Source organism: Lathyrus oleraceus, chromosome 2 (genome assembly GCF_024323335.1).
Source record: "Lathyrus oleraceus cultivar Zhongwan6 chromosome 2, CAAS_Psat_ZW6_1.0, whole genome shotgun sequence".
Taxonomy (NCBI): domain Eukaryota; kingdom Viridiplantae; phylum Streptophyta; class Magnoliopsida; order Fabales; family Fabaceae; genus Lathyrus; species Lathyrus oleraceus.
In genome coordinates this window covers 174549257-174564694 of record NC_066580.1, presented here as the reverse complement: position 1 = coordinate 174564694, position 15438 = coordinate 174549257, and the positions used below count along the sequence as shown (strand labels likewise).

Sequence of the window (15438 nt, the reverse complement as noted above, 5' to 3'; positions counted from 1 at the left end):
AGGTTTTTTCGTTTTTGCCTCCTTGTCGTCGAATTAAATTCCTAGGATTCTTATGATTTCAAAACCCTCTTATATATGACTAACAATTCCCTTCTCTGTTGTTAGCTTCCTCAAAGTGGTGAAACGCATTTCATACAGAAGATGCTTAGGGGATTTTTGTCCTCTCTCAAGCTTGTGGTCCCTCCTTCAATTCCTCTTTGGTTCCTTACTGTTAGTAAAAGAATTTTATCGCCATGAATTTGGCCTACCTTACTGATGCAATATTTTTGAAATTTCTCGTAGGATTGGGACTACTGGTATGAATCAGCTAGGTGAACCACAATGCAAGCATTCTGAACAAGAAGATCCAAGATACTAAAGAATGAGTATCCATATATATCTTCGAAAATAAGGAACCAACAATGTCATGTGACTCTAAGGGTCTTCATCATATTCCTGAATTATCAAGGACTGCCAAGGATAGGCATTCAAAAATGCCACCATATTAAGCCTCCTCCCAATAACAGACTCTTATTTTAGAGTTATTATTGTTATTATTGTTGGAAAGTTTGACAGTAACGGTTTCTGCTACTGAAAGAGTCGTACGTATCCCATCCAAAAGATTTTGTCAGTTCCTTTGTTGCAACGCTGGTGTCACTATATTGAAGTTTGTAGAATAGACTTTGTAGAGCCAAATGGATGCTTCCAGATGGCATGTCATTTTCAGTTGTTGGCATATGGTATACAACCTTTCTAAAATAAGGGATATGGTATAAAGTTTGAAGTAGAGAATTCATATAACAGGTAGCTCCTTGGTTCTTAAGCCCAACATAGTCGATCTCCTTCTTTGAATCATAATTCCAGTAGTCAACAATCTTACGAACAAGAACCTCAACTTCGATTATAAGAGTATCATTCACAAGATAACCTCTACCAGGGTCATACAATTCACCAAGAGGCATGAAAGATGTGAAACCCCAATCACTTTCTCGTGCATTAAATTGATGTTGTGTGTCTTTTCTCACATAAAACTTATTATGGACTTGATTAACAATTGCCAAGCTAAACTGTGCATATCTACTCCAACCATAGGGCAAACTAGTTGAATCTGCGACATCCAAATACATGGACAAATAGTCCACATTGTTTCCTTTTGGGAAAATAAGCACACGGCATTTATAAGTACCAACAACAAATACTTCTGAATAGAGCTTTTTTGTATTCAACCTAGTAAATTGTCAATTCTCCATGTGAATCTGGTTTACGGAGGATCGACGACGGGCTGGCTCTCAACAGCATTGGCAGTTTCAGGTTGAGCTACAACTTCCATGGGCTGGTGGTTGTTCTCAGGCAAATCAGCATGTGGCACGAGCACCTCCTCATCCTCTTGGTCAATGGGAGCGGACATCATGACAGTCATGGTGGCGGGTAATTGTCAGAGGAGAGAGAGGAGAATTATGAGAGAGAAAGGAGATGGAGTTGTAGAGAGAGAAAAAGAGAGAGAGAGTGGTGAGGTGTTGAAGAATGAGATCACCAGAAGATGGTTTTCAGAGTAAAATCTCTTAGAGACTTCATGTATGATGAATTAGTCATATGCCATGTGAACGGATGATTATGATTGGAAGAATGAAATGAAGTAGACGAAATATGAATGAGCATGTGGAATTTCTTGAATATGAAATAGAATTTTGAATGTGATATGGATAATAGGGACGTGGATGAAAAAATATGTATGGAATTTCATTAAATCATGCATGAATGGGAAAATGAATATGAATGACGGCCCCAAAACAAAACGTTTCACATTTGACACAAAATTTCCTTGAAAGGATGAGTGAGAACTAAGAATATGACAATGAAAAGTGAGCGGTCGCACGGATGATGAATTGGAACAAAAAAATAAAAATGGATTGAAATTGGACACAAGGACGAAAATCATGAGGTTCACTTTATTCTACCAAATGATAATGAGATTCCACATCTTGCTTGACTGAGGAAATTAATTATTTTGTATAAAAAAAAAGGAAAAGCCAAAAAAACATGGGATGACCGTGGTAGCAAGTCTAACAAATAATGCTTGGGTGGATAACATCATGACCAGATGAAATGGTCATGATAAAAAGAATGCAATTGAGTGATCGATTGGGAAAGTTTTCAGGACCAAAATCAGGGTATGACACATATATACTTTACCATTATAAATTAAAAGGAAAACCCCTATCAAACCACCTCCATAGAAAGACAATCTTCTTATCCACAACGGCTTAATCCATTCGGATTTGTTCACTGGAAAGTGATAACAAGTGTTGAAAATACTCTACTTGATCCAAAGCATTTTCAAATGACTGTGAAACTGCCTCGAGTGTGGAATTCATAAAGTCATCCAGTTGTCGAGCTAATGAAGCAATCTGGGAGCAAAAGACTCTATTTCCTTGTGAACAACACCCTGACGTCCCGAACAACAGCTAAAGCTTGATCCCTCATCTCCGCGGTCCTCACAAACTGAACCACCTGATCAGAGACATAACCAATGAGCTTCAAGGTAAGCAAAGCATCCTTCACTCCGGAGAGAGAGAGAGAGAGAGAGAGAGAGAGGGCTCCTTTGACTTATGTAGGTACGTATCTCGCTGAAGCTCCAAGTCACGAATTCTATCCTCCCTCTGCTGATTTTCGATACAATACCAGTCACAACAGAAAGCATCCCAATGCCCATATGCACCTAAATCTTAGCGGCCAAACCGCACTGAGCATACCTAGCCATTTTTCCTATTTCTTCCTACAAAAGGGGCCCAAAGAGGCCAAGTAAATGCAGTACTCGTCCAGAGGAGGGAATTGACGACGTCTAGCAAAATGAGAACCATACCCATTAGTAAGGGGCAAGCGATCTGACATGGGACATTCGGTAAAGTCGACACGTTTTCTACGGCACCATTATTCATGGTCGGCCATACTCCCCACTTTATAAGTTGGAAATTCTCCTCATTACCCATGCACTCTACACTAAAGTAAATAAATAATATACATTATAGGCCTTTGGGGTAAAAGTCACATAGAACTCAAAAAGTTTAAAGTTTATAAAAAATGATCATTCTCTCTTCCTGAGAATGAGCTTTCACCAACAACGGGGTGTCGATGAGACACTTTAAATGCTTCTTATCTACTTCCTTTGCTAGGGACCCAAATATATCCCATTTTATTAATGAACTTTACCAACCGGCCTTTTTGGTATTGAGCCTCTTTGAAAAAGTTCTTCTTGTTGTACGTAAAAGAGCTACTCCCTAGTAAAAATTGACCCCCGATTCAATAATTGGGAATAGGTCGTTACATTGGCCCTCCACTCTAGTATCGATATCATAAATCATGGTGTGGGATATCGGGCTAACGGGGATTACCAAGAAAAAATAGTCTAAAAAAGGTGAGAGCTCCATGAATGATCAGCTTGAAGCGAAGTAATCCTCAACCCCTAGCCTAGGGCACTAGGTCACTAAGACATTTGAAAACGTAGAGAAAAAGGAACACATGAGGTCTTCCATTCATGTACTCACGCCAATGCTAGTAGAATCTTAGATAAGCCCAACATGACGGGTGGAGTTGAAAAGGTGCCATGACCAGATGGTCTAGTACTTCTACCTCAAATGTAGTAAAAAGGAAAATGAAAATCCATGGTGAAGAAAACATGTTCATAAAAGGGAATAATGCAAGTGCCATTGTTGTCGCACACCCTTTAGTCTTTAGAAGGAACCTTGATTCCCCGGTCAGAAGACAAACCTACCTCGGAGGAAACACTGTTAAAGCAACCTGGTTTGGCAAAATTAAAAGCGGTGGTAGAATAAACATGATCCATCCAAGAAAATTTAGTATCCTTTTGGGACTTTCTAATACTTTTCTATAACTTCTTGTTCATGATGCACTAAATTTGCAGTTACAGGGAGCGAAATATAGGAAGAGGAAACGGTGAAACCGTCAAACTAGAAAAAAAATCAGAAAAAGAAGAAAGACGTTCATTCCTTAAAAATAAACGGTGTTGTAGAAGGAAAATAGGCTTCACCAAGCACATCCAAGTCTTTCACACATAACAATCAAAATTTTAAGTTCCCAAGAGCCGTCATGATTATATCTAAGAAAAAGACGTTTGTAGCATGATGCATTAAATGTATGGTTCCTCAAGGGAATGAAATGATTCTTGTCCACTCGTTTGAGAAATAGTTAGTGAACGGTCTGCACGCGGGGCCGCAACATCAAACACCACCTACTTATACATCGACAAGAACTTAAGGGGTAACTATTTCAGACCGACGAGAAGGACCCCGAAAAATCAAAGTTGATCATGATGGTATAACCTGTAGTTCATTAAAGGTCTCAGACCTTCACGAACCTTCCTGGTCGTTGGAGGTAGTTACTCCCGGGACCCCAGGAGATCTCAATCATAAAGCACATCCAACGACCATCCAAAAAGAGTGGCGCACAAGTAGTTAGTTCGTTTTTTCCCTCTCTCTATAAATATAGAGTAGGCTCCAATTGAGGTGACAAGTTTCAAAACACAATTTCAATTCACTCCTATTCTTCACATACTGAGTTAGGCGTTTGAGTGTTAACCATGCAGGTACCCCCTCCCCCACCACTCAACTACATTGAAGGTTGCAATCTACCATCATCTTCGATCAGACATTTCATTTCTGGTTCTGGGAAGGAACTCTTCCTAACCACGATTCATAGGGAGTCTTAGGAACTGTCTTGTTAAGAACCATAGTAAGAAAATACGCAACACTTAATGCAAGCATCCACAATGATAATGCTACAGTGCTAAATTTAACATTGACCTAACCATATCCATGAGAGTATGATTTTGTCTCTCAGTCACACCATTTTGTTGTGGTTTTCCAGGCATAGTATATTGTGAACATTTGCCACGATTTTCAAGAAACTTTACAAATGAACCTAGACATTGTCCTTTCTTATCAAGTTTAAACAGAATCAATTGGACCTTTTGCGAATCTCAAAGAGAGATATTTCATCTTTTGTATTGTCCACCATCATGGTTGTGGGCTTCTTATCCATTTTCAATGTCATATACAAGTCCATAACACATTACTAGTAACTACAAACATTAAAAAACATTATCATACATTAATGTCTTGAATAAATTTCATGGATTCAAATTAATCATCTTTAAATATGTATCTAAGTTCACCTTTGGATAATGCTACATGAACATACTTTAGTAACAAATTAATCATACTCAAAACATGCATATCTACTTTTGGATATACAAACAATAAGTATGTTAAAAAAAATCAATTTTATTAATTATAAGCCATGAGTCATTAAATGATCTATACGTGTCTTATAGTGATAAATATCATTGGACACAAACATATTATTCACATAGAATCCGAATCAGTATTCTATTATAATTTGAAATTATAAACTTTTATGAATTTGATCACTTTACTAATTAACAAACTCTATTTTAATAAATAATTTTAAAATATTTGTGTAATATGTAATTGATTAATATAAAATTAAAAGTTAAATATAATTCAAACTTTTTGGCAAAACATATTAAAAAAATTCTTACAAGAATTTGTTATATACAATTGATTAAAATCATTATAATTCAAATAAAAATTACATATTGCATACTTCCAATTAAAGAATTGCATTGTTTTCATTATTTCGGCATTGATTCCTATAACATAAAAACAATGAAGTTATTAATTATTACTGAAAATTTCTAATATCTATGATATCAATAATTTTGTTTTGATACTAATTGTTAGAATTATTTTTTTTTGAATTTTTATACTATGATTTTTTTAGTTTTATGAACTTTTACAAACTAAAAAAATCGCAAAACGTACTCGGGTCTATAAATTGCCTATTAAAGTCATATTCTCAGTTTATTCAAAAGATTTGAACTCATCAAAATTGAATTTCAAATTATAATTGGAAATGGAATACGGATTTCTCAAAGCAAATAGCGTGAATCCGCAACGCCGCGAGGGAAACAAGAAGAACGATAAATATGCGTCGAGACAAAATTGTATCTAAATTCTAAACCTAAAAGCTTGTCGTCACTTATTTCAGCGAAAATTCCAATAAAAAACAAACTCATATAATAATTTGAATCTCTATCACACAAGTTTGGTTTATTCTGTTGTTATTATTTTTGGGAACGGATGATACTAAGATTCTGCGGTTCATCAATGAGAAGTCTTATTCTTTAGCGGAATATTATTACTCTCACACATGAAATTAATCGCAAAAGATAAAAAATAAAATATATTTATTTAGGCAACGGTCAATAAATCTATTTATACTTAATTAATAGCTTAATTAAGGTGTTTAAAATGGTATGTTTTAAAATAAGGTGTCTAAAAAATAAGCCATCAATTTAAATATACAATCACATTTCAAAAGATGATGTGTCTTTACATTTTACATTTTTCTCATATTGTTTATATGTTCCACCTCTTTTACATCACAACAATGATTTTGTCCAAAATAATAAGGGGTGCAGCAAATTTTTTTAAATTCATAACCATTGTATATAAGTTTTACTTTTTTATATTTTTTTTAAAAAACATCAATTTTCGTATGTTAAATTACCGTATCACTTCAAAAACAAATACACAAGAAATTATAATATTTGTATATAATTTCACCTTTTTCGGTGCTTATTCTTTAAAGACATTAGTTTTTGTATGTTCAATTATTGTATCATTTCTAAAAATAATATACAAATCAATTACTAATAAAAATTACATATTACATATTTTCATTTTTAAATATGTGTATATTTTTTTAAATGAAAACAAATAACTATTTAATATTATAGCTAACATCAAAATACAAAAATCAAATTAATTGAAAAGATTAATACTATACACTGTCATTGTAAAAATATTTACACGATTAATCACCATCATCCGTTTTCATTATTTTATAGGTTTTTAAAATAAAAGTCATTTTTTTTTCAATATTCAATGTCTAAGATTAATTAACGATGTATAATCTTTTTACACTTTCATCGTATTTCAATTAAATCCTTAATTGAATTAGTGTAACACCAATAAAAACTACAAAAAAAAAATTAAAAAATCATTATGACCTGCATAATCATATAATATGCATATAAATGATTTAAGAAAATTTTTACTCAAATATATTTAAATAATTTACGGTTAAAAGATATGTTTATTGTTATAAAAAAAATAATCTTATAAAATTACAAAACTTTTTAAACATTTTATTATTAGAACTTTGGAAATAAAATAGTCCAAACTAATGTGTTATAATAAAAAATAATGAAATGTGTCTTAACAATTTCAACATATTCAAATAATTTGAACTGGATGTAGAAGTCGACTTTTGCCCGAGTGACATAATTCTCAACATATTTAAAATTGTAGATAACCTGATAAGTGGTAACTGATAATCATAACTTTTTTGCTATTAACTTAATAAAATGGTTGGAAGTGGATTTGCAGAGGAACTTTGGTAGGAAAGAGGAGAATTGACAAAGTTATATGGGCCACAACTTGTCATCAATTATGGCATTGAAGAAATCAAAGGAAGTTTAATTGTCACATAATTTATAGCTCCTTTCAACCTAACTCAAGAAATTCGAGATAAAGTTAGAAGTTATCCGCATATCATATCATGAATATTCAGAGCAACGTGATTCGCAAAGTTAGACAAACAAATGAAATTGAAATCGGATAAAGATTGAGTCTGTATCAATGTAGATGGAGAAATTATGGGTGTTCATGGGTGCGGATTGACCTGCGAACTAGTCTATTCAAATTTGGTCAATCCATTAATTATCTAGGCTCATTCATTTACGGGTATATTAGACCCAACTCATAACAACTCATATAAATCTGGTTCGAGTATTGAATTTTAGTTTCTAAACTCATGAACTCATTTACTCAACTCGTTGACGTGACATTATTATTATTACTATTATTATTATTATTATTATTATTATTATTATTATTATTATTATTATTATTGTAGATGTTTTTGATTGGTTGCATTTTGTGTTAAAACACTAACTGTACTCTGATGTCTTGACTGATGTCATGACATGCTTGAGTAGTATGCTGCAGGATTAGCTAATACAGAATTTATTGAATGTCAAACTGAATGTTATGACATTCATCCCTGACAGCAAATACTGAATAATAGGCCAGTTAGTTTTTCTGGTATAGTTCAGTATTTATTACAGGCTGCTGTTTCAGGAAACCAACAGCTGAGCTAGAATTAAAGATGTCTAGCATATGACCTATGTTCTGGACGTCAAACTGAATGTTATGACATTCATTCCTGACAGCATATGCTAAAGTGTAGGCTATTTAGTTTTTCTGTTATGATTCAGTATTTATCTCAGGCTATTTTTCAGGAATCTAACAGCTGAGCTAAAATCCAGGAAACTAACAACTGTGCTACAATTAAGAGATCTAACAAATAGTCTATTTGTTAGCACCCTAATATGTGGAAATTAGGTTAACTTGCTTGACCTTAATTTTATAAAATTCAAGTACAAGGCCCAAGTGCTGCATTATAAAAGGATGACAATCCTACTTTCAGCAACTTAGGGGTTTGAAGCGTGAAGCATTTATTATATCATCATATTTCACTGTTGTACTTTGATTGTGTCTTGTATTAGATTTTACTTGTGAGCCAAGCAATTATCACCTAGATGATTGCATTGGACTAGGGTGTTCATTGAGTTGTAATTGTTGTGTCACTCTAAGCTTTTAAGCGTGAGTGTTGTGTTTCTTGATTAAAGCTTTTAAGCACAATCAAGAGTTGTTTGAAGTATAACTTCGCCATTGACTTTAAACTAATTAAAGGTTGTAATCACTGTGGTGATTGAGGGGGAGTGAGTAGAAACTCTGGTCTTAGTTTAGATTGAAATTGCATCGGATAGGTCTTAAGTGATAAGATTAAACAATTGGTTTAAGTCCTGAATTAATACCTCTTATAGTGGATTTCCTCCCTGACTTGGTAACCCCCAGACGTAGGTGTGTTTGTCACCGAACTGGGTAAACAATTCTTTGTGTTATTTACTGTCCTTTACATTTACCTTCTGTATACATTCCAATCCGCGCAGAATTGGATGTCATAACATCCAGGGTGACATCGATAGTCTGTTACTAGAATTTCAATTATTATCCTTTTTGGTCTCGTATTTTGCCCTCAAGGTTCATTTTGATCCCTTAACTTAAAAAATGTCCATATTGATCCATTTTCTCTACAAAATGTTACATATTAGTCCTTTTTATCTTATTAGCGACGAAAAACCTTAAAAAATACTCTAAATCCATCGCTAGATAGACAAAAGGACTTAAACGAACCGTTATGAAGAGTTAAGAGACCAATATGGACCTTTTTTAAGTTAAGGGACCAAAATAAACTTCGAAGATAAGATAGATGACGAAAACGGGTATTAAACTTAACTTATAATAACTAACTTGTTCTTGCTAAACACTATTTGGAGAAATTTTCCTGAAGCTCGTCAAGAGAGACCGCAATGCTCCTATATGATTAGGAGGTTTTTAGTAGTTGTTTCTTCATGGGTTAAACTTCCTTTTATGGTGCTTCATTTATCAATCATCCTTAAAGGCATGCATATTCACATCCCTCATAAAAGTGACTATACTTAACATTCTCCGCCTACTCTAATCACCAGATAACATTTTCCCCATCAATTTATGTAACCCTTATGTAATCATGGGGACATTTCATAATCATCCCTCGTGATCGTCCATATGGTTTCCTTTCACTAAAGTCGGGTCCGACTTGTTCATCCTTCTGAGTTATCATGTGGTCGGCTCCGACGTGTTGGCCTTGTATCTAAGCGAATCCTAAACGGATTCCGACTTGTGTAGTGTTATGATTACTTGACCTACTTGCCTCTTTGTACTCGGTTTACCACAAGCTCGACTTCAGGGAATTCTTGGATTACATATGCCCCCCAATTACGAGGTCCTTGGATTGAAGTGTTCTGAAAAGATAATCTTGGAATTCTCTCTTCCCTAGATCAGCCTCCTCTCGGAGAATCACTGAGGTGTCTGTCATCTTAATGATTGATCCGCTGTCGCACGCGGATCAAAACCGAGTTATTTTGAAAACATAGTATAGCGACAATGACTCGAATCGTCTCTCAAGGATTCTTGATTATTACTAACCAAAGGTAAATTGATTTAGGGGGGGTTGGATTCAGGATCGATTCAGGAAAAAAAATGATTATTAAATAAGTGATTATTGAAATAAGCTGTTATGAAATAGGTGATTATAAAACAAACGGATTCATTGTGTCAGGTTCAACTTATCATCGATTGCTACAACTACGGCTTCGATCCTATTTGAACACAATATCATTCAACAAGCGTGATCGACACTATAAGGTATATATTCTTGTTGCCGGATTAAGCATACGGTTATAGATATCGCAAATTTAACGGTTAAGCAGAGTTCAATTACGATCAAAAGTCAAGAACATATATCATTCAAATTTAACCAACAATATTACATGGAAATCAGATTAAGCAAACAACAATCATATAATATTGTTGAAAGGAATAGAATTCTAATTGCAATTATAACAATCTCAAAGTAGTGAACCTGAATACAGCAAATCCGTCAGGAAAGATTAGTTCTCCATTACGGTTCTTTCAAGCATATGAAAAAATAATTCGTGAATAGTAAAAAACGTGAATAATATTTTTGGCTGCTGGGTATTAGGGGAAAACCAAGGCAATCCGTTTACAACCCAACTGGGTCAAATACATAACCCAGGCCCAAAACTAACGATCCAAAACTAAAATAAAACTAATGATGTAGCTTCAAACGAAATTATGGTAAATAAGAGCTTCGGATCTGACTTCGACTCCAACACGAAAGTTGTATCTCTTTCTCTTAGCTTTCCGGCGATTATTAGAACGCGTCAATCAGATCCTCGGAGCTCTAGTTATGATTGTTTTAGTGCAGACTGTTAAAATTGAAAATTAAATACGAAAATCAAATAACAATAAAAATAAACTAAAATATAAAAACATTATAAAACATAAAAGTAAGCAAAATCAAAGAATTTCTTAAGAACAAACATAGGATAATGTGCATTAAAATGCACTGATCAAATTCCCTCACACTTGAACTTTTGCACTCCGAGCAAAATCAAAACTCAAGAAACACACAACATCAGTTACTCATTCCCAGCTACAAACTCTTCCTTGGTTAAGATAGCATCGATATGTACTAATCATGCACACTAAGGATATCGTAGGAACACTAATCAACAATTATGCAGTCATAAGCCTTCTGAACACACAATTCATTCCGAATCATGTTATTTTGCCAAAGCCTAACTTACTTAGTCTCCTTTTTACTCTTTTTCATTCTTGCGCAATCACATTAAACCCGTTATCTCCACACACTCATAGTAAGGCAACCGGTTAGTGACTCTGATCCTTTTTACACGGGATTCTGGTATAAAAATTGGTAACCCCTTATTTACCCAATTGCAGTTGTGGGGGATCGGACCGTAATCCGCCCTATCAAGTCCAGCACCAGAAACCTCTGAACCAACCAACAATAGGTAATTATTATGTTTTATTTTTATAGGTTCCACAACCGTTGGGTTAAGTGACCGGGTGAGGGCCACCCAACTTAGAAGGTGCATTCCCTAATTTAATATTTTTTTCCGAAAGAAACTTGGATCACTCACTTATTTTCATCGGCTTCCTTACGTAGAACACGTGTGAGATGGTGCCGACTGCAAAGATAAACTACTCAAGAGCTATAAGAGAATGAAAATTCAAGTCTATGTCATAACAAGTATTCAAAACAATTTCCATACTCAGGAGACTTACGGTGTTAAGACGATACCGATCTTGTGAACTTTTCCCAAGTCTCCACAACTAACCTCAGATTAATCTATAGCCTAGAACTTTCAAAAAGATGCAAAAAAAAAATTTAATTTTTTTTCTATAATTGAAAACAAAACAACGAAACAAAAGCAAAGAAAACAAAACAAAAAGGGAACTCCCTCCCCCACACTTAAAACAAGCATTGTCCTCAATGAAAGGACATAGTTATTGAAGTTGAGAGAAAGGAATAAGAACTCCCTGATCAAGTTGCAGTGTAGTTGGGTGCTTCCAAAGAAAGCTCCTCTATGCTTGCATTGTCAGGCGCTAAACTCTCATGAAATAGCTTTAGGCGTTGCCCATTGACCTTGAAAACTTTGTCAGTACCTGCACTTTTAATTTCTACTGCACCATGAGGGAAAACGTTAGTAACGACAAAAGGGCCAATCCATTTGGATCGAAGTTTCCCAACCATAAGCTTAAGGCGGGAATTAAACAGTAAAACTTGTTGGCCCATAGAGAATTCCTTCCTAGAAATCATCTTATCATGGGAGTGCTTAGTTTTCTCTTTATAAATCCCAGAGCTTTCATAAGCCTCTAGCCTAAGCTCTTCAAGCTGTTGTAATTGGAGTTTTCTTTCAATACCTGCTTGTTGCATATCCAAATTACAACTTTTCACCACCCAATAGGCACGGTGTTCTATCTCTACAGGAAGGTGTCATGCCTTACCAAAAACAAGTCGATAAGGAGACATCCCAATGGGTGTCTTGAAAGCTGTTCTTTAAGCCCAAAGTGCGTATTCTAGACGGCGGCTCCAGTCCTTCCTGTTTAGTTGCACCATTTTCTCTAAAACCTGTTTGATCTCTCTGTTGGAGATCTCAGCTTGCCCATTTGTTTGTGGGTGATATGCAGTAGAAATTCTATGCACAACTCCATACTTCCGGAGAAAAGCTTCCATGGTGCGGTTACAAAAATGAGTGCCTTGGTCACTTATGATAGCTCGCGGTATTCCAAACTTGCAAAAGATATTAAACCTGACAAAATCTGCAACAACTCTAGAATCATTAGTCCTAGTGGGGATAACTCCCACCCACTTTGAAACATAATCAACAACAAGTAAAATGTACAAAAAACCAAATGATATAGGAAAGGGACCCATGAAGTCGATTCCCCATACATCAAATACCTCACAGAAAAACATAGGTTGCTGAGGCATTTCACTCTTACGAGTGACATTTGTACCTGCTATCTGACACTCTTTATAAGTGCGGTAAACCTCATAGGCATCTTTAAAAATAGTGGGCCAATAAAAACCCGAGTCTAGGACTTTTCTTGCAGTCCTTTGAGGACCAAAATGTCCGCCGACTTGAGATGCATGAGAAAAATTCAAAATGGATGCAATCTCATAATCGAGGACATATCTCCTGATTACCTGATCACTACCAAACTTCCAAATATACGGATCATCCCAAACATAATATTTGGCATCACTCTTGAGTTTATGGATTTGTGTCCTGGATGCACCTGTAGGAAAAACACCAGCAACAAGATAATTAACAATATCAGCAAACCAAGGATAATACCATGCACAAGTAAAAGTTTCTCATCAGAAAAGTCATCCTGGATGGGAAAAGGATCTTCATCTCTCTCTATTCTTCTCAAGTGATCAGCCACTAAGTTCTCAACTCCACTTTTGTCTTTAATCTCTACATTAAACTCTTGGAGCAATAACATCCACCGAATCAATCTCGATTTTTCTTCCGGCTTCTTCAACAAGTACTTTAAAGCTGCATGGTCAGTAAAAACAACAACCTTGGAACCTAGCAAGTATGATCTGAATTTATCAAGAGCAAAAACAATAGCTAGAAGTTCTTTTTCAGTGGTGGTGTAATTTGACTGTGCAAAATCTAAAGTCCTAGAAGCATAATAAATAACATGGGCAGCCTTGTCAACTCTTTGTGCAAGGACAGCCCCAACAACATAATTAGAAGCATCACACATAATCTCAAAAGGGAGAGTCCAGTCGGGAGGCTGGATGATGGGAGCGGAGGTCAATGCTTTCTTCAAGAAGTCAAACGCTTGTTTGCATTTGTCATCGAAACTGAAAGTGACGTCATTCTTCAACAAGTTTGACAGCGGAAGAGCTATCTTGCTGAAATCCTTGATGAAACGCCTGTAAAAACCTGCATGACCAAGAAAAGAATGAATCTCGCGAATGCAAGAAGGGTAAGGCAAGGTATAAATTACGTCAATCTTAGCAGGGTCAACAGAAATTCCTTTTTCAGAAATTATGTGACCAAGAACAATTCCCTGCTCAACCATAAAATGACATTTTTCATAATTTAAAACAAGGTCAGTCTCGATGCATCTCTCTAAACCATATTCAAACTTTTCAAGCATGCATCAAAAGACGAACCATAAACAGTAAAGTCATCCATAAACACTTCCATACAATTTTCAATAAACTTAGAGAAAATACTAATCATGCATTGTTGGAAAGTGCCAGGAGCATTGCAAAGACCAAAAGGCATCCTCCTACAAGAAAATGTACCGAATGGGCGCGTGAAAATGGTCTTTTCTTGATCTTCAGGTGCAATATGAATCTGAAAGTAACCTGAAAAACCATCAAGAAAACAATAATGTGATTTACCAGCTAGCCGTTCAAGCATTTGGTTAATGAACAGCAAAGGAAAGTGATCCTTTCTGGTAGCTTGGTTCAACCTCCTGTAATCAATACAAACTCTCCATCTATTCTGAACTCTAGTGGGAACAAGTTCATTCTTTTCATTTTTCACCACTGTGAGTCCAGATTTCTTAGGTACAACCTGCACTGAGCTTACCCATTTAATGTCAGAGATAGGATAAATGATACTTGCTTGCAAGAGTTTGGTTACCTCTTTCTTTACCACATCAAGAATCAAAGGATTAAGCCTCCTTTTGGGCTGCCTTACCGTTTTAGCACCGTCCTCAAGTAAAATCATGTGCATACACATGGAAGGACTAATACCTGGGATGTCAGCTACTGTCCAGCCAATTTCCTTCTTGTGCTTCTTCAAAACCTGTAAAAGTTTATTTTCCTGATCGGAATCAAGGTTAGAAGAAATAATAACAGGGAGTTTTTCATCACTCTCCAAATAAGCGTATTTCAGATTATCCGGGAGTTGTTTCAGCTCTAAGGACGGGGGTTGCTCGATGGATGGGGAGTTTGGGGCAGCCGGGATGTCGAGAGCATCAGCTGCATAAACAACTTAGTTTACAACAACTTCAGATGTAGGAAACATGTCACCCTGTAAGGAAGCATCAATCTCAGCACATACAACACAAATGTTAGTGTCAGTACAATCAGCACATGAGTAAACATCATCAAATCCAAGTAAGGATGGAAAATCAAGTGAAAACAATTCAGAATAAGTTTCATCAACCACGTCAGATATCAACTCAATATGAAAAACAGAGTGATCCTCCAAGGGATGTTTCATGGCATCGAAGATGTTAAATTTTGCGACAATGTTACCAAATTCCATGGACATGGTTCCATCGTCAACATCAATTTTTGTCTTCGCCGTTTTCATGAACGGTCTGCCTA

General features: G+C 35.5%; 1 pseudogene; it reads right to left on the bottom strand.

The window, feature by feature from the left end:
• Positions 1-533: 533 nt before the first annotated feature.
• Positions 534-1526, bottom strand: LOC127122493 (ubiquitin C-terminal hydrolase 12-like; annotated as a pseudogene).
• Positions 1527-15438: the final 13912 nt, after the last annotated feature.